The sequence below is a fragment of the Corvus moneduloides genome, chromosome 2, assembly GCF_009650955.1.
Source record: "Corvus moneduloides isolate bCorMon1 chromosome 2, bCorMon1.pri, whole genome shotgun sequence".
In the NCBI taxonomy this organism is placed as follows: domain Eukaryota; kingdom Metazoa; phylum Chordata; class Aves; order Passeriformes; family Corvidae; genus Corvus; species Corvus moneduloides.
In genome coordinates this window covers 40,179,946-40,200,238 of record NC_045477.1, presented here as the reverse complement: position 1 = coordinate 40,200,238, position 20,293 = coordinate 40,179,946, and positions in this window count along the sequence as shown.

Here is a 20,293-nt window from a genome sequence, read left to right as displayed (position 1 = left end):
GGTCTTTTACTTCCACAACCAAAATGCAAAGGCTAAAGGCTGGGAAAGAGAGTAAGAAGGGAGGGGACTGTATGCAACCTTTTTGAAGAAACTGTTCAGATTTTTCTGGTGGGCTAAAGAGGCTGTGGTTATTTCACAGCTCTGCATCAACTCTGCTAAGAACTGAAAACTGAAAGAAAAGCTGCCAAAGTTACCTTAACCAGTCTGTGAAGTACAATTGGGCACAAGGCACAGCTTTCAGAAGTGAGTAGAAAGACAAAAAGTGGCACTAGATGTAGCATAAAGTGTAAGATTTTCTTTAGAGAAGACGCTCTAAATTATTCCTCCAGAACTGTAAAGCATGACAATGTTCATCTGTGTTGGAAGAGTTTTCTTTACATCTTTAATTAAAATTGCTTTTTAAGCAACTTTACTCCCTTTGTGAAAAATTATCTCCCACAACACCAGGAATTTCAGTAGAACTCTCCCAAGAGTTTTTGTAATAATCTCCTCAAATATGAATCAACTTGTTGCTGTCAATCAAGACCTGTCAGAAAGGTTGCAGTGGGAAAACCTGGCACACAGAATAAGAGTCTGTGGTACAAATAAAAACTAAGCCAAGATCTCTTGAGTCCCAGTCTTACCTTAAGTGCAAGACTCCCAGGTATCTCGTATTTAGCAGATGTTTACCTAATTAGCTGGAACTAGCTAATACAACATGTGTTAAATCTGATGAAATTTAGCTCATGAATATCTACACCATTATATGTTTGCATTTCTGTAGTACTCACAATACTTAACCAGAACTGGTGTACAACGGTGAAAAGACATCAGTGCCCAAAAAGGCTAAAAGTCCATTAACTCAAGGGAGACCAACTCCTTTTTCTATAAACAGATCCATAAATGAGAAAAACTTGACGGAAGTACCACTGAGGCTTAATTACTTTTCTTGATGCTACATCATGCAAAGAACATTGACCACTTTTCATTTTTAATGAATAATAGCAAGGTTCTCTGTCAGGGTCAGTGAGTTCACTATACTTAACTAATATGTCCTGTGATGATGATTTTTCATCCATGAAATGTTGTTTCTATGAGTTGCTCCTATATGCCCATTAAAAAGTCCAGAGAAAAGGAGTGCAAGAGTGACTTTAAGTAACACTTCAATTTGCTAAGTCCTAAGTCTAGGATTATACTAGTCTTTTTCCTTGCTGACAGTAAAAACAATTTACAAGAAGCCTCTTTCATAACAACTGGTATCAAAGAGTAATCCCAAAGGTGAAGAAATAAGAAATTTGCTTGCTAAATACAGTTAATTGAAAACAAGTTCTAACTTCTGAGGGCTGATGGGTCTTTTTCACTGGAATTCACTTAGATTTTTTGCAGGTCTGGGACTTTGAAAAATAAGGGGACCCTGGGCCAAGGCAGACATTCCTGAGAACCCCAGTACATGAAATATCATCACAAAACAGTGAATCAAATGTGCTCAAAATGAAATCCAGTTATATATAATTTTTCGAGGGGAATGTAGTTTATTTGTATAATTCTGAAATAAAATAAGCTAAAATAAACTGCTGCTGTATCAGTCTGAAGTTGATTAATTTGCATCTGAAATACTGAAACACTTTTTCCCTTCAATTTAAAAACTTAAAAACCACATTTCAAAACAAACTTAAAATATTGTATTAGAGGTGTCAAAATGAGATGTTTGGATCCATATCTCAAAAAAATAAATAAATTAAGTATATTTTTAAAATTTAAAAATCCTTTTTTCTTATAAATATCCTAATAATTTGTATAGTTCTAAAATTAATTTTGGGAACCAAATTACCAATAATTGAAAAATATGTCTACTCTGTGGATAGGGCTCAAGGAGCCTTCACAGAAGCAGGATTCTATCTTTTTTTTTTTTTTTTTTAGGCTACTAGTATTATATATATCTATTAATTTAAAATATTATCTCTTGATTTTTTTTCCCTGTCTTTCTCTGTTCCACTGAGCTTTTCCAGATGGTACTCCCTTATTAGGGAACAGAGAGTTTAATTCTTTGCTTCATATAACTCTTTTTTTTTTTTTTTTACTCTTGGTAGCAGTGGTCTAGATGCATGACATCCTTACAAAGAAGCCAACAGACCAACAAACCTTTAACCTGCGCTTACATGGCACTGTCACCCAGTACTCGCCACCCTCAATAGGAGTGTAATACAAAGCACATTACCACTGTGCTCACTGTGGTGAGGAGCCCAAAAGCTGATTGCAAGGAAAGAAGGAAGGACTAATCCTGCCCAATATACAGATATTCTTGGAAGTGTTCCAATCTGGCAGAGCACCCAGTTCCTACTCTGTTTTACCAAGATTGGGATTGTGATTATAAACCTCTCTGCACATAGATTTACCTTCAGCTCTAAGAATTCTCAATAATCTCCTGCAGAGCCAAAAAACCTGTTTTATCCATTATTTCTGCCTTGCCAAAAGATCACTACAGCACTGTATGGAAATTTAACTGCTGGTATACTCCCCCTTGCTCCTCTGACACCAAGTATTTAAAAATAGTTACAATAGCCATGGACTGCCCTAGTTTGCGGTGTTGTCTCTGTCTTCAGTCAGTCTGAATTATTTTCACCATTATCATTTCCAACATGGAAACAATATATTTCTTTAACTTTGCAGTCTTGCAGCTCTATCTAGACTCCGTATCAATGCAAGGAGGAAAAAAGTCATTAAGAAAAGGATTAATTCTGAGAAATTGTAAAGGGAATTATTGATTGTGAGGTTTCCTGGTACTTAGCCTGATCCCAGAAAAACATCATTTTTCTGCTCTTGGAAACCTTAGAAGTCCCTTTCCATTAAATAAAGGAAATTTGTATAAATAGCCTGAGAGAGTATTTCATTTTATCATATGTAATTATGTGATTGTGTGCCAAGTGTAGCTCTGTGGAACTGTCCATTATTGACTCACAATGTAGCCCTCCATAGTGAACCCTTAAAGAAAATAAAGAGCTTTGTTCTATTATGAGTTAAATAATTTTTCATAACACCTAGAATGAAGGCAAAAGGGATCCTACCCTACATTGTTTAATTCTTGCTGATATTCAGATTCCCAGGCCATGAAATTTGCTGAAGAATATGTTCCTTTGCAGGAAATTATGTTGAAACAGAACTCCAAGTAAAAAGTAAATATTACTAATACCATGATATGAAAGGGAAGCTATTGAACAAATCTACTCATTTTCATAATTCACTTGCTGTAACTCTATCTAACTTTGAATCTCATTGATGTCAACAGGGAACTGCAGTCTATCACAGAAACCCTCCTCTCTTGTAAGAGCACATGTACTGCTTGGAACTTCACAGAGCTTTGCTTGTGAATTGCCGTAATTGATACAAGATGCAGAGAGGTGATAGGGCAGGAAACAACAGAAAAATTAATGAAATATCTTCAGAAAGCAAACTTGTACAGCATGGAAATTGTCTTTCCAGCTGTGTGTTCTGCAGAAAATTCTACAGGAATTGTTTTCAGCCCTGGATAGAGTAATAGCATAGACAACACACTGAGGAAGCTCCCCAGCAGTTCATGAATCAGGGCTCAGACTGAGCTTAGCAGGAGCAGGTTTCTCCACATGGTCCCCCTCTTCTTAGTACTTCTCACTGCTTTGCTTCTTCACTGTCCGATGAACTCATGAATATTCCATGAGAGATTAAATTTTAAAACAAAAAGAACAAGACTGGTCTTAAGGATAAGCCTAAGATTTTTAGAAGAATAATTGGCTAGCCTAAGCTTGTAATATAACTTGTAGACGGACCCTAGAAAATAAGTTCGTACTACATCTGCCTCATTATTTTAACTAGCTGAAGTTAGGTAACATTAAACTTATAAAAAGGGTAGGTAATAGATTGGTTTTGGAGAATAAAACAGCTTTTGGTTCATTATAGTGGGATTGAGTTGATTTAACCTGATCTGTTTCTATAATAATCAATCTCAAAACAAAATTCATGCAATAGACAAAGCTAGAGTTGCGCCTGTAACTTGTGTTTGACAGAAGAATTATACCTTTGTGAAGTATATTTCTAGCAGTGCTAGATGAAGTCTGAGATGTAAGAATACTTATAACCCTACAGAAAATGTGTGACAAGTGCAGCTGATAGGAAAGCCACTTGCTTTTTCTTTTCTAGAGAATTCAAACATTTTCTTATTCTGCAGAAGAATACAGTTGAGAGTGAGAAACTAAATGTGGTGTCAAAGAAATGTGACTATGAGGGGATGTCATGGTTTAACCATATCCATCAGCTCAGCCCCACACACCTGCTTATTCACTGCCCTGCCATGGGATGGCAGAGAGAAACCGAAGAGCAAAGTGAGAAAACTCCTGTGTTGAGATAAAGACAGCTTAATAGGAAAAGCAAAAGCTGCATGCACAAGCAAAGCAAAAAAAAAAAAAAAAATCACCCCTTCCCGTGGGCAGGCAGGTGTTCAGCCATCCCCAGGAAAGCAGGGCTCCATCACATGTTACTCAGGAAGAAAAAGGACTTATCTCCCAATGTCCCGCTTTCCTCCCTCTTCCCCCAGCTTTTTACTGCTGATGCTGTGTGGTCTGGAATATTCACTGGGGGATCAGCTGTCCCGGCTGTGTCCCCTCCCAGCTCCTCGTGCATCCTCAGCTTCCTCACTGGTACAGTGGTGCGAGGAGCAGAAGGGGCCTTGACACTGTGTTAGAGCTGCTCAGCAGTAAGAAAACATTTCTGTATTAGCAAACACAGTTTCCAGCACAAGTCCAAAACACAGCCACATACAACCTACTGAGAGGAAAATTAACTCTATCCCAGGCAAAACTAGCACCAGGGAATAGCTGCACAGCTCTCCAGAGACTCCTGCCCTCTTTCTCACAGAGCTGTTACACGGGATGCAGTCACTCTGCCAAAGTTAATGCCTTAGTCCTAAATACCGAGCCCTTGGGGACTGTGCCTCAGATTGCTGTGCTTCATTAGTCTTTCCAGAGCTTACCTTCCACAGGGCCAGAAATGAGATCTGGGTAGAGCTGCAAGTCCCAGAGCTTCTGTCTTTTGCAGTGACTGCCTGTCCTGAAAATCGTCCTCTCCAGCCTGTGCTTCCAGAAAGTGTACATCACACAGGGTACACAGGTACTCTTCTTGTCCACAACTTGAAAGAAAGCCTGCAAGCAGGCTGACTCAAAACTGTGAATTAGATATTTACAGGTTCCATGAGAAGAACTGGGTTTATTGTCAGAAGTAAGTTTGTTCCCCCGAATATATCAGGTAGAGACACCAATGCCGAGAATGCAGGCAATGTGCTTAGCATTAGCACATTAGGTGTCCCAGAGCTGCTGCTCAAGGAATAATCTTTCAGCAACCTGGACAGAGTTATGTGGAACTTTCTTGTGCTTTTGGTGAAGGTTTTCTTGCTGAAAGCTCAGGAGGTTTTCAGTGAAATATTTTATACTCCACCAATTCGTATTTTCCAATGAAACACTGTTTCATCACAAAATATCTCTGTGGTTCTTGTAGTATATGATTTCCCTATACTGCTGCCTCAGCTTTAACTGGTGAACAGATAGTCAGAGAGGTAAAAGAATCTCCTAGGTCAGGATGAAGTTTTTAATTATTTTTTTTTTTGTTGGTGACATTGAGAGTTATGTTATGCTAGACCGTGCCCTTGGGCTTTGCATTACCAGCCCCAATGACTACTGCTTCCTGAATGCTAGTGCTGTTACTTTGAAAAGAAGTGAGGCTCCATCTCATTTTTTGTTGAATTCACACCTGGCCATAGTAGCTTAATGCCTGCCACAGAAGTCAGTATCACTGCAATAAAATGTATCTACCTAAATGGATGTGCTTGAGAGTACAAACAAGAGTTGCATTTTTTTTTTCTTTTAACCGAGTGTGATTTTTTTGTTTTCTGATGTTGGCCAGTCTTTCTAAATGTGGTATCTGCAGAATGAGTGCTTTCTCCCAGTTTGAATTTTGCTGTTTTCAGCAAAAAGTTGCACAGTCTGATATTTGTGGGCTGTTCACACCACATACTGTTTTCAATTGCTTATGTTGCCATCTTTTCAGGCTTCTGTGCTTTTTGCTTTTTATGACTTCAGGGACTCTTCTAATAGCATCCTTATTATGTTCCATTATTGTCAAGAAAAAGCAGTTGCAGAACTTTGCTCATCATCCCACAGGAAAGGCAGGACTCTTAGTAACACAGAGAGGTTTATCAGCCAGTTTTAAAACAGATGTGCAAATCAGACCTGGAATTCAGGCACAAAGTTTCTTCTGATGTTTTGGTACCTTTGTTTGTGTCCTAGTAAAAACCTAAAAGGATAATGTTGTACTAGGAAAACAAGTACATCTTGAAAGTCTAGAGTAGTTTCTTTATGAACACCTCTTCATGGTATGTATGTGTTTCCCAGCTAGTATGGGTAGATTTGCAGTTCGCTGTTCTAAAGCTTGAATTTATAATTAAATCCATACCAGCTTTTCACATTGCTGAGCGCTGTGCACTCTCTCAGCCCGTGGCAAAGAAAGGTCATTCAAGTTAGGCAAGCTAACAATCAAAAAGGGTGAAGGTGAAATGCATTACTATGCACTTGCCATAGTGCATATAGGGACAGGTACTGGTACATGAAAAATTGCTAAACTGTAGTAATTTGAAAATGTTGAAGTCCCCAGAGTTGAACACATTTCATTACACCTGGTTTATGGCTGAGGCTTTTCAGGCTCCTTAGCCTAGAAGAAAAAGTGCGCATGATACTAGACCAGCTCCTAGTTCCCTTTTAAAACAATGCCTACAATCTACAAGATTAAGCTCCACTGGTAAATAGAAAAGGAAAGTTTCTTTTATCAATAATTTATTTGTAACATAAAATATTTTGTTTTTCTAAAATATTGTGCTGTGACTTCACTTCTGATTGAAATACATCCTACCATCACGTTTTTGTGTTTCTAATAATAGAGGTTTACTTCTAGGGTTTTCTTTAATATTTTATTGGAATTGTAGTGATTGAGCACCATGTTGAAGGCATAAAGTAATTTAAAAACTAATCAGAACAGTTTAAAATCAAAACACAGCTCAGGATTGTCTGTGTCTAAACAATTAAATGAATAAATGCGGTACATTTACCCCTTCTCTACCCTCATCAATTAAAATGAGGATATAGAGATGTGAATATTCTGGTAGAAGAAATAGCCAGTCAAAATTACCATGTTTAAATTCCTAAGAATTAGTCCCCATTTCAGGATCCCTATTCCTCTCTATCCAGACTTGTTTAGATGTGGTTTTCCTGTTCTTCCTTTTAACCATCAGATGGTAAAAAAATCCAGTTACACTATAAGGATTTTAGGAGTTAAACAGGGGAGAATGTGCATGAAATCAGATTCAGCATTCATAAAGTGCCTTGCTTCTGAAACTTAAATCATAAAACCTAGATTTTAATAAATATGTTGGGTGAAAATGCAAGGGTGAGAGCTGCTCTTGATTTTACCACCTTTGTAACAGTGTAACTTCATTGACCTGAGATTTACAATGGGAGAAAGTAGACAGAAGCTACTGCCCTTGTCTTTACTATAAAGAAAATGTATTTTTATCATCAAAAAGTATCCAAATGCCCAGAAGTTACTTAGTATTTTACATTCCTTTAACTCTCAATTTACCTCAGTACAGAGCAAGCAAAGAGTTTATATTTCAATAAACATCGATTCCATAACCGGTAGGATACCTTTAATATTTTTATCCTGTGTATACTTTCCTTCTCATTAAGAGGTTCATTTTTCGCTATCTCTCAGTCACTACAGAGGGTACTCCATATGAGCGGCTAAAATTGCCTTTGAACCACACGGCTCTCAGCTTGATTACTTCTGCAAAGCAGTTCACTTCCTATAAAAAAAGATCTCAGTGTGTTTCCTTTTTCCCTTCTGTTCAGAGAAGGAGTTCAAACCTCCAATCACAATAGATTTAATCACATTTTTTGCCTTTTCCAAAACTTGGACATAGAGCATGAGTTCAGTGTACACTGCAGAGCTACTCTTCAGGGCAGCTCTGAAATGGCACACCCCCCTTTCCCTCTGGCTGTTCCTCTGAACATTTCTTTCACAGTGTATGTTTGCTTGTCTGTGCATCCTGTCTTAGAAATATTGTCCTCTCCAATGGGATACTTGATCGTTGTGCTGATTGGATGCAGTGTCTTTATGTTATACATGATAAAATACCAAACAACCCCAAACTTTTCCTGAGTATTAAGAGAGGTAAAAGTTAAAGGAAGGAAAAGTGAAAGTCTGCAATAAGTCTTAGGAAGAGCCAGACAGAGCCCAAGACTGCAATATAAAACTGAAACTCCCCAGAGAAGAAAAAAAAGAAAAGAAGGGAAGAAGGAAAGGAAGGAAGACATAAGTAAGGGAAAGCATTATGAATGCTGTAAATCAAATTTAAGACAAGATACCAGTGATGAGTTTATAATATAAGACCAGTTCCCATTATAACCACTGTTGTCGAGTAGAGTGTAATTTTTCTTCCTTGCTTCCAGTTTGTACCAGAAAGCAGAGGAAAGGGAGGCAATTTTCTCATTTGATCTAAAACTATTCTTTATTATCATATTTATAAAGCAAGTACAGCAATGGAAAAGTGGTCACATGGTATTCTTCATCTATAAAAATAACTCTAATATGTTTACAGCATATATATAAAGAAACAGCTTTCTTCCATTTGCCGACAACAGAGTGATGCAGCAGCCTCTTGTCTCAGTGAACAAACAACAAAATCCAAAAATACAGCATATTATTTATACAAGAAAGAAGACCTAGATCAAAAAGTGTCATCCTCAATGTCAGTAGCTGGGCTGCAATCTCAGCTCCTCTAATACTGGTGCAGTAAGAATTGCTATTCTTGTCACATTTGTAGTCGTGCAGAAATTCTAGAAGACCTACTAGGATGCACTACAACCACCCTCACATGGTCTACTGCAACATTTTCTTGAAAAAAACCTTTATAATGACTGGTTGTGTATTAAAGGAAAGTTTTTTTCTGGTTGAAAAATTTCATTTCATTGAATGCAATATTTTTTAAGGAAATAGATTTGACAAATTTCTCTCTAAAGAAAAACTTAACAACAAAAACTTCAAATATCTTGTTTCATGGATTTGAAAAGAAAAAAGAAGTTAGTTACAAAATGCATATCATAGTTTAAAAAAAAATAAAGATTTTGGTGACATGACAACAGTTGAACTAGAATGTTCTTTTAACTACCAGTGGGTAAATATGGATATATATTTCTATATAGTTTCTTGAAAGAATTAAAGACACAAAGACATAAAGACACAGATAGAAGCAGACATAGAAACTGAGGCAGAGGTAGAAAGACAGAATTGGAGGGAAAATGTTGCATGCTGAATATTTTCCAAGATAATACATTTCTGGACAGCTCCTGAAGTGATAAACGTTTCTATGCCCCAAACATAAGGGCATTCCTTGATCTTGAAGGAAATGTATTTGAATTGAACTGTGGAGAAGAAATGTTTCCACAAATATAAAGGAAGCTGACATTGCTTACAACATCCACTTACCATTCTTTCCATGTCCCTGAACATGAAACGGACTTGGGATAAGTTTGGTGGGTGGACACAGCAGGCTGAAGGATGGAGGCTGCCCATGAGTATGGCATAATATAGAAGCTACTGCTGGGAATCTGATGAGAGCAGCAAAACATAGCCACACGGCTTCTTTCCTGAATACATTTCTGTGCACCATAATGACAGTGATGAATCTGTCTGGTTTGTATTTGCTGCGAGCAGAAATGAAGACTTGGTCCCAAAACTCTTTTTCTTTTTTTTTTTAGGAAATCCAGTCTACCAAGCCTGGATGTTGAATTTTAGAACTATAAAGAGTACTGCATCAACAGCCTAAATCACTAAAATGGCCTTGAATAGATATGACACTGACTAGAGTGTTAACCTAAATGTGAGACTGTGTGTGCGTGTAAGGATGGAGAGAATTAGGGTCTGGCTTCTCACTGTAAACAGACAAGTCTCAGAGTATCTTCCCAAGGGAGATATTTGCAATTACTTCTGAGGTAATTGCATCCAATTGTATGCACATTCCAATTGCACTTCAAAAATACTCTGTGACAATGACAATTTATGTGAAGAAGAGCAATTTCTAGCAGTGACAGAGAAGTCATAGTCCTCCTCACTTAGCTCTGTGCTGTACTTTAATTTTTGACTGCGGCCAGGATTACTGTTCAGGATATCATTCCCAGGATTTAGCAGTTAGATACACTCTGACCCCTCTCCTTGAACCTCTGTTATTGGGATAGGTAAATTTGTGGAGTCCTTGTCAGACAGGCTTTAGGAAAGCACAGCATTCAAAACAGCACAAACCCAAAATGTTTTTCCAGTGAGCTAGTTCAGAATAAATAAAATTGTACTAAAAGTCCAAATGAAAATAAAACTTACACATGATCAAATTTAATCACATCAACTAAATTAAGGAAAATCAAATTTAGGTGCCTATCTTCAGAGGCTAGTCCCCTCTGGCTCCTTTTGTCCTTCAGCAGAGAGAGAGAGGTTGACACCTCCAGAGGGAGAGAGCTTGCTGAAGGCAGAGCTTAGCTCTCACTCTGTTCAAAAGATGGAAAACCCAGCAATTAACCTGCCCTAGTTACAGGGAATTAAACCAGGATGAACCAGCTACTTTTTTTCCATAGATGATAAAGGGTGTTCAGAGAAGACAGTTTCCTAATTGGACCCCTAAATTAGATACTAAAAAGAAAGCAGAATGAGTATTCAAAACAGGAAGCAACTCAAGCACAACTGCTAACTTCTGGGGAAAAAAAAGAAACCCTTGATCACATTCATTAAATATCTTAGTCAGGCCTACATCCTCGAAATAATTTAAAAACAACATGAGGTCAAAGAATGATAGACGACAGTTACTCTTAGTCTTGCTTATCTTTGTGAACATCTGGATCACTGCAGTTTTTTCAGCAAGCATACTTTGCAATAACACACCATGAAATAAGAGTAGGATCTTTCTTAATTTTAAGTGAATAGTTATTGTCAGGATTTGCACCGGCTTTGATGCTCTAGCCTCACACTGTGACATAAAGCAGCTCTGAAGTTGTAGAAAAAGCCATAAAAGCATTACATAGCTGATGTGCAATCTTTCTGTGATGCTGGTGGAAAAGTTTCTAACCCATCTTTCTTGTCTGATAGATAAACAGCTACTACCTACTGTTGTGGGGCTGTGGTTCATCAGGCAGAGCCTGAGTCATTTAACGTGTGTTTCCACAGGGAATGCTGAGGACAAGTTGTTTCTAAAACTCCACACCTTTACTTAATTGTATATAGGCTTTAGAATTAGCTGTAACTCAAATATGGGCAAGAAGCCTAGGTGTCTCAAACAGGACATTTGGTTAAGCTGTTTCTCAAAGAAATGTGCTGTTTTGTTTTAAAGGAATTCAAAGTCCTGTCACATCCACAAAGATATCTTTATGTATCACTTATACAGAAGGCCAGAGAACTAAGTTCAGCTCCTCTTTTGGCTCAAAATGAGTCAAATCCGCATATTTCATTTTCCAAGATCAGTAGGTCACTAATCACAGGATTTCATGCTTTTCTGGAGGTCAAGTCTTTCCTATGTTAAGTAAACCATTAACTGCTTTGCATGTTGTGGTTTATGGAAATGTTTTTCTTCCTTTTCTTTTTTTTTCTTTTCTTTTTCTTTCCTTTCCTTTTTCTTTCTTTTTTCTCTTTTCTACAGAAAGTCTATGAGGCATACCTAAGAGGTAAATATTTTCTTATTATTTTGCAGGTGGCAAAAGTTTTTAAAAATTTAAGAAACACAGTCTCAGCTTAATATAAAAAGAAGAAAAATCATCCTTATAAATTTTACTTCCCAGGGAGAAATTAGTGACTTGCAATTCCAGCAAGAAAAATTCTTCCTGTCTTTCTTTTCTTTTACTCAGTTCTGCTAAGTGTAGCACTGCCAGCCCTCAGCATATTTATCAGTAGCTTGGAAGTGAAAGAAAGATTGTCCAGAAAATTTGGATTGGCAGGAATTGAAGAAGAAATTAACTGTTAATCTAAGTACAAAAGGACTTACATTAATTTAAGCGTCTGGTCTAATAAATAGAAAATATAGCCGAAACACATAAAACTGAAATAAATATATTTTGAAGCAATGGATAAAGAAAGTTTATCTATTATAAAAGTAATGCTCCTGACAAATGAATAGGATTTCACAGTTTCAGAAAATTCTCCAAAGCCTTTATCTTCAGAAGGAAGTAAACATTGTTAGGGAGGAAATTACAAAAGGAATATAAGAAATCAGCAGAGCATATCACTACTGTGCAAAGTTACATTCCTGACTTCTAAGAGTAAAATCCCTTTGCAGACCCACTGGCACTTAAAAGCAGACCTCACCAAGGCTTTAATCAAATTTATCCTTAACACACAGAGAGACAGCACTACATTTTTGAGCACAGGGCTTGGGCAGGACTCAAGTGTTCTTGATGTCCCATGAACACAGTAAGTAAACAGCCTGAACTCTAATAGAGAGTCAAACATATTTTTTTTCCCTGATAAGGATGCCTGGGGACTGGGGATAATTGTATATCTTAGCAGGATCCATTTGTTGACTTGAAGGAACTCAGTGACCAGCAAGTATCTTCAGAAACTGAATGACTTGATTGCAATCAGCATTTCAATCATTGTACAATCTGCTTTTATCCAATGCGGGTGAAGTGGTATGAGCTTACAAAAAGACCATGCCTTGGCCTTTGTAGAACCAAGATCTGTCAGGGAGACGAAGAGTTCACCCACCTATCAACTCAGTCACCTGTGATTTAGAAACAAGAGGTGGAGCAGTGGACAGCGATAAACAGCTACCAAAACCTACTAATGGAATGGGTATGTGGTGCACAGTGCCATATATCCCTGAACTTGCATGGGAAGGAGTACTCCACAAGAGTACAAAGCATTGAGGGTAGAGGGGCCTGTCCTCAGATAGATCCAGCCAAGATACTGTCAATCTGTGATCCAGCTCTGGTACTCAGCAAGGCTAAATAACACCAATATTCCACTAATTTGCTTCTACTGATTCCAGTTCTGCAACCAGCCTTCTCTGAGCTGTGCTCCATTGTCTGCTGTTTTTATGCCCAGAGATTATTTAGATATTTAGTGACTGGTGAAATGAAGAAGCAAAAAACAAGTCTAAGTGAAAGTGGACAACGGAGAAGTTCTTGGTCCAGTGCTTGCCCCTAGGCAGTCCTGAAGTTCAGTATATCCATGGAGTATATTTGCTTTGGTTTTCCCACCAGTTTTTGGTTTAACAATTTCACACATTTTATTATGGCTGGACATGGACTCACTTTCAATTGTATACAGCTACTTCAATGCTTCTTTTTATTGAATAGCTGACATGATCACCTACTTTACAGCTATTTAAATTAGATATAAAATTACCCTGAAGTTCCTAGAATTTTATATGTGTTTTAAGTCTTTAAGATGCTTGACAAAAAGTTTTAGTAATGTTGGTAATCAGTGCTCCATGTCAAAAGCCACTGTCCATCTGACTAAGGGCTAGTATTCTTTTAAGAGCACCAACCTCAACTATACATCTGGTAAGGATTTGTGTGCTTCTGTTTGGCCTTTCAAAACAAAGGCCTTGCCTCTGTGAAGAAGACACCAGATCACAGCAGAGTTACTAAACAGCAATTATGTCTTATCACACAATCATGTAAGGCACATGAGCACCTAAGCATCTGCCACGCTGCTGTGAAATGGTAAATAAATACATGGAAAGGCAAATAAGGGGAGTTACCTCCTAAATACTTTATAGTCCCGCCATTTATTGCCTCATCTATAATGCAAAGGAAATTAGTGTGTGCCTAATCTTACTGGGAATGGCAGTAATTCAGAAATGAAAAGCTAGAACAATAAAATTAATCAGGCCGTTCATTGATATGAGTAAAACTCCAGTACAAATAATAATGTTACAGGCTGGGCTATGTTGATGAGGCAGAAATAAAGTATTCCCAGTGAGTTTAACCTGAACAACAAGAACTGTGCCACAGACCAGTGAAAGCACCACTATTAAGTATGTCTGTTCCAAACTCAGAATTGGTTTGTTTCCAATTCAGTGTGAAAGAATTTTCAGTTTTCCAAGAAATTTAAAGGCAGAAACATTTTGAACTGTAGAAAATAACGTTATTTGCAAAAGTCAAAATCTTTTCTGGTTTTGTCTTGAGAAATATATATTATGATTTCAGGAGAAATTACGGAGAAGAAGGTGATTTGACAGTGTCTCTCACAATATTCCTATTTCCAGTTTCTGCTTTTTCAGTCTGAATGGGTGGACAACCAGATCGGCTAAAAATGTTATTTATAATCATGCTTGGAGGGTGGTAAATAATGGGACATTCTCTACCTGGAGTTTGGTAACAAGTGCAGTACCACAGGGCCTTGTCCTGGGGCCATCCTGTTCAATACCTTTGTATTGATCAGAGTGCACTCCCATTAGGTTTGCAGATGACATTGCTCTAGGGGGAGTAGTAGGTGGGCTCTAGCACTCTTCTGCCATTTAAAAGCATCCAAGACATGCTGGAGGAGTGGGAGAGCAAGAACTTAAAGATGATCAATAAGCATAAGTTTAAAGCTTCTCACCTGAGAAGGAAAAAAACCCTGCAACAGCACAGACTGGGCACTGACAGCCTAGGAAGCTGCTGTGCAGAAAAACCTTTGAGGATCCTGCTGGGCACCAGAGCTGAGCAAGGGCCCATAGGCTTCCCTGGAAGCAAAAGGGTTAACAGCAATCTGGACTGTAGGAAGAGGGCAGAGCCAGGAGATGCAGAAAAGGAACTATTCTCCTCTATCCCACTTTTGTTAGGTCGTAAACACAGTGCCCAATATGGGGCTGCCCACTACAAGGAAGACACTGGAGATAGTTCCGTGGAGGACACCAAGATGATGGGAATGGGAACACCTCTCAGGAGAAGCTGGGAAAGCTGAGTTTTTTCAGCCTGAAGCAGAGATAGTTTTGGGAGAACCCAACAGCAGCCCCCACTGATGAAAGGGAAGCTCTCTAGGAGCTGTAGCAGAGCTCTTCCCTGCAATGCATTGAGGGACAAGAGACAACAGGCAGGAATAGAAGCAGTAGAGGTACAGACTGGAGAAATATTTTGCCCATGAGGGCAGCTGAGCACTGGTATCAGTAACCCAGAGAGGCTGTGCAGTCTCCACCCCTGGAGGTTTTAAGGTCTTGACTATATGAAGCCATGAGAAATCTGGTCATATCTCTTGGGGAGCCTGGTCAGAGCAAAAGGTTGTTCTAGAAACCTCCTGAGGTCTCTTCCAAGGTGTATTATATTGTGATTCTATGATTCTATGATTTATAATGTGAAAAGAAAAGACATGGTATTTGTCATAAAGAAATGAGAAGACAAAATGCTCCATTTCAATTAAGACATAAAACTTTGTTTTGAAACATTTATTGTTTTTTTTTTTAAATTTCAGTCCATATTTCAGCAAAACCAAACTCCCTGAGAAAGTTTTGATGCTGATGGAGCAGCGATCTTGGATGAAGGATGGTCCTTCAGGAAATCTTCGAATGGTTCCTGCAGGAATTATTTACATCAGGAGAAAGGACCTTCGTTTGCTGAATTGTTTTATTGACATAGATTGGAAGTGATCACTTCATGAGAAAGCTACTAATCTTAAAGACACACAGGAGACAAAACAGAGAGGAGGACATCAGACACAGACAGTGGACATCAGCACATTTAAGATTTGTGTCTGCATAACTTGGCTGCATGTTATATGCTTTACTTAGGGCAACATGACTCTCAGAACTGGTAGCTTTGGAAATTGCCTGGTTTTACTTTTTCTGAACCACATCTGTTAGTTTTTTATGAAATCTATAGGAAAACAAATAGAAAATTCAAGGTCCTGTGGCTGAAATTTTTTCCTTCATATGGCCAGAGGTAGGAAAAAGAAGACTTTGAGGTCTCCACTTCCTGCTACATTTGCAGTAATGAGGGACCCACAGAACAACTGCATTCACAAGGGGAAAGATAAAATTTGGTTTTGGTGAAATTATTAAAGCAGCTCTGTAACAGAATATATTAAAAAATTCTTTCTAAAGCAGTTCAGCAGTACTTCAGGAAAGGTGGCTGGAATAGCCTTACTCTTAGTCCTTTTTCTTCAGAGTTGGCCTTCTCCACAATGTCTTTCTGTGTCCTGTTGCTCCTGTTGGAGCTGACTTTTAAGAAAAGCATTTCTATGCCTGTATGGGAGCAAGTTAGAAGAGTCACATTCAAAGCGTTTCTCAAATTGACTGTTCAAAGAGATTCATTTAGAAACCTATGTGATAACCTTAAGTTTTACAAACAATCAAGGCAGAGAAGTAGGTTTCTAGGCTGTGGTCTGTCTATCCTGCTGGAGGAAATTTCCTCCTTTGACAGTCTCTCCTGTAGTCACAGAAGAGGAATATGTATTTCCACATTTTTATAGGCCTCTTTGATCCACTTATTCTAGATGGCCATTTTAAGATGAGATTAATTACCCTCTGGAGACAGACACCTTTAGAAAGGAAAAATACCATGATGTAAATACCTCAGGAGTGTTCTCGTGTCATCAAACACATAAATGAAAAATCTCTCTCAGGTTATATTTGTTTAGCTAATCCAAGTACATGACCAGTGGATTTGGCTGTACACAGGTGGTAATCATTTATGAGTCTGAAATAGCAGGAGATAAATACAAGCAAAGAGCCCTTCATCTGACAGACCTGTACAAATATATCAGTCACTTTTCCTCAGAGGAGTCTGATTGGTCTTTGTGTCTTAATCAATAAAGCTCTCAAATGATTAAACAAGTTTATTTTTCCATTGTTTTTAGAACATGTCCTTGCTCATAACTGTTCAAAGTCATACAGAATTTGTATGTGATGTTATATTATCCTCTAGCAGGCTTTCTCTTTCCTGCAGGAAAAGTTGCCTGTCACCTAATACAATCTTATATTCAGTAATAGCTTGTGTAACATTTCCAGTGATTTTGACAGGGTTTTCTTATTCAGACCTGGTGGTTTTTTTTGGTTTTGCTTTGTTTTTTTCTAGTTCATATGCAGTGAACGTTGAATATATGCATGCCTTAATTCTTTAATATTAAGAAGTATTTTAATGACTCACTGTGGTGTGTTGACCCTGGCTGGAAGCTAAGCACCCGCCAAGCTGCTTGCTCTTTTCCGCATCAGTGGAGTGGTAAAGAGAATTAGAAGAACAAAAACTGAAAACTTATGGGTCAAGATGAAGTTTTATAAACAAAGTAAAGCAATGGAAAGAAGCGCACTCAATGAAAAGTTTTGAATCCATTCCTCTTCTCAACATATTCAAGTGACTATTTGGATATAAATCCCACTTCTACCATATTTTCCTTGGATATATTTATTTTCAAACTTTGGTTTTTTTAGATTAGCTTAGATAAAGTCTGTAATCCTCATACTGAATAAATCCCATTCCTTGGTTTCTATCTGTGTAACATGCACAATATAAAAAACTTAATTGCTTAGTTTAGGCATTTGAAGTACACCCCGGGGAGCACTTGCCTGAAGGTATGTTAAAATTCTTACATTCCTTAGGATATCCAGGCCTAATACTTGGGGTTAAGAAAAATTTTAAGCAACAGGATGTCTAAAACTCAAGCTTTGGAATTTTAAAACTTCATTCCCACTGTGAATCTAACCTCAAGAGATTAGATAATTGTTTGAACCCAGATCTTCCAACATGTGGCGTAGGAAGCATGTTTTCAGCACAAATCATGACAAAATTTAGATCAGAATAAATTTAATTTCATAAATTAAACAGGCAGTTTAAGAGGAATACTGGAACTCTGTAGTTATAATACATAGTATCTGAGCTGTTTCCTGGTCTTACTGGAGGACACTATGGGGACACAATAACCAATTTCAGCAATCATGACATAATTAATTACAAAGAGATAATATCTTCAAAAAGATACTCTTTTTAGATAGAAGAAATTGTATCCTTAGGAAAGAAATTAAACCCAATAGGAATAACCTGAATCTCATGAATGCAAGAAATGAAGAAACTTGAATTTTGAACCTTTAAAAGCATGCATAGCTCTGGGGAACCCATCCTATTCAGTGTAACACAAGCAATTGACCTGTGACCATATAGGTCTCAAGGACAAAAGTACTCAACACCAAGGCAAGAATTTTCTCAGAGCTGACTGAGAAAGCCAGCTGGGGCTACAGTCACCAGGAAAGATAACTAACTTCTGATATTTTTGCAAATATATTTAATCTTTGTCTTTCTGATAACTCTGTATCTCTTTCCATTAATCTTTGGGGGGTGGGGGTGGGGGCAGGGGAGAGTGGATGTGTGAGTGGGCGTGGGTCATTTTGTCTATGCGTCTGGTTATGGGGAAAAAACCCAAAATTTTCAAACACAAAGAAGGTTCTACATTTTGCAGAATACTTCTTTTAAGGCTTAACTTCACAATGAAATTACCACAGCAGTGTGGTAAAGAAACTCTACATTGTTGTATAGCTGTCTTTGTGTATGCTTCAGACATAAGGCAAGAAAGGGCAAAGGCAAGCTTACAATTGTTATGTCTCCTTGCATTTGTCATGGATCAAATGCCCAGTCCTTAACCTATAATACCAAAAATTAGCTGCATTAATAACAAGAGAAAAATGTTTGAAAATTTGTTTTAACTTATTTTTCTAGTTTTTACTTATCTCTGAAAGTGAATAATTAACCACAAAGTATTAAAAATGAACAATGCAATTGTTTAGAGATTGTTTAGGGAGGAGAGACTGAGATACAAACCAATGTAAATTATTTGGCATTAAATGTATTCTTAGTTTAAAATATAATCCATGAGTTATAATGCAATTTGATTACATTTTCATTGTATTAATGTTGACAATATAAATTCCCAAAATAATAAAACTATATCTTTAATAAAACAGAAGTTTGTGATAAAGTATGTTTATTTAAAGGCATTTCTAAGAGTGGAAGTTCTTTGACTTTTGGATTTACATCAATATAGAGACTATGTATACAGTCTAAATAGTGAGCTCATGGAGTTGAAATTTTGCCAAAGTAATTTGAATTCTGGGGTTTTCAGAATGTCAGCTGCTGTAGTAGTATCCAATTAAGGAGCTACATTAAATCGCAGACATTAGTGTAGTGCTATCTGTTACTAATTCAACGTTTATGGGGACTATCAGAAAGTTTTATTTCTAACAGGTTGCATATATAAATTACTTACAAATAAAAATTATCTATGTACTGCTTCTTACAATGCCATTAACCAGTCTGAAATAAAGAACTGAGTTAAAGGAAATAGCCTTTTTCAGGAACTGTCTTTTATAGCTATTTATGTAGATTTTAGACCAGCATGGATTTGATTTAAGCATATGGAGATTATATTTGTACAAAAGGTGACCAGCAGTGAAGCAGTACACATATACCATAAGCTATTTTTAATTTCCCTTGTATTTTGGTTCTTGTTCCTTTAGCCATTGAAATATGAATGCTTCAACGTGCCTGTAATACTTTATCCAATTCTTAAGGTAAGGTCACTTGTGTTCAGTAGCAAAACCCCACAGCTGTTCTTTTTAAAGCTATTGTAATGAACACAGTCATGTACTAGCAAAGGACTTAAAGTGAACAGTTTTTTAAGGAATAGTTTTTAGAAACTATAAATTTAAAGATATTCTAGCAGAATAAAAGAGATAAAATATTGGATAGAAAAAGCTTGCAACTTCTACAGCAGAATAACACTCCTCTAATGAATGCATCCATACTACAGGAGAGATTTCAATGGCCAAAATAATAAAAGTGTAGCATATTTATGGGTTGAAATCCACTAACTGTAACAAGAAGTATGTGTGGTCAGTTCTAGAATGGGAAGAATGCAAAAAGAAACCTGTATACTCAAAGAGTTTTTATGTCTGAATATATAGTCTACTAAAGTAATTAACATTTTCTCCTTTGTTTCTTTATCTTAGACAATCTACTGTTTATCCTTGTATGGTGGTTCTGTCTGGTCGTGGCTGAGGGTGAGACAGAGCAATTAGGACTATTTTTTTTTTTTTTAATTACTCATAATGTTAGTTCTACTTCACTACCAGATGGGGTTGAAGTATTGAAGGGGAGACTATTGTCACAGTGGTTGAAAGATACCAATGTCTCATGGCCCAGGAGGTTTACAGAGACTCTGACTTTGTTGATTAGATTCAGTGTTTATGTACTCATGACAATGGCCCTCAGGACCATTTCAGAATTACATGCCC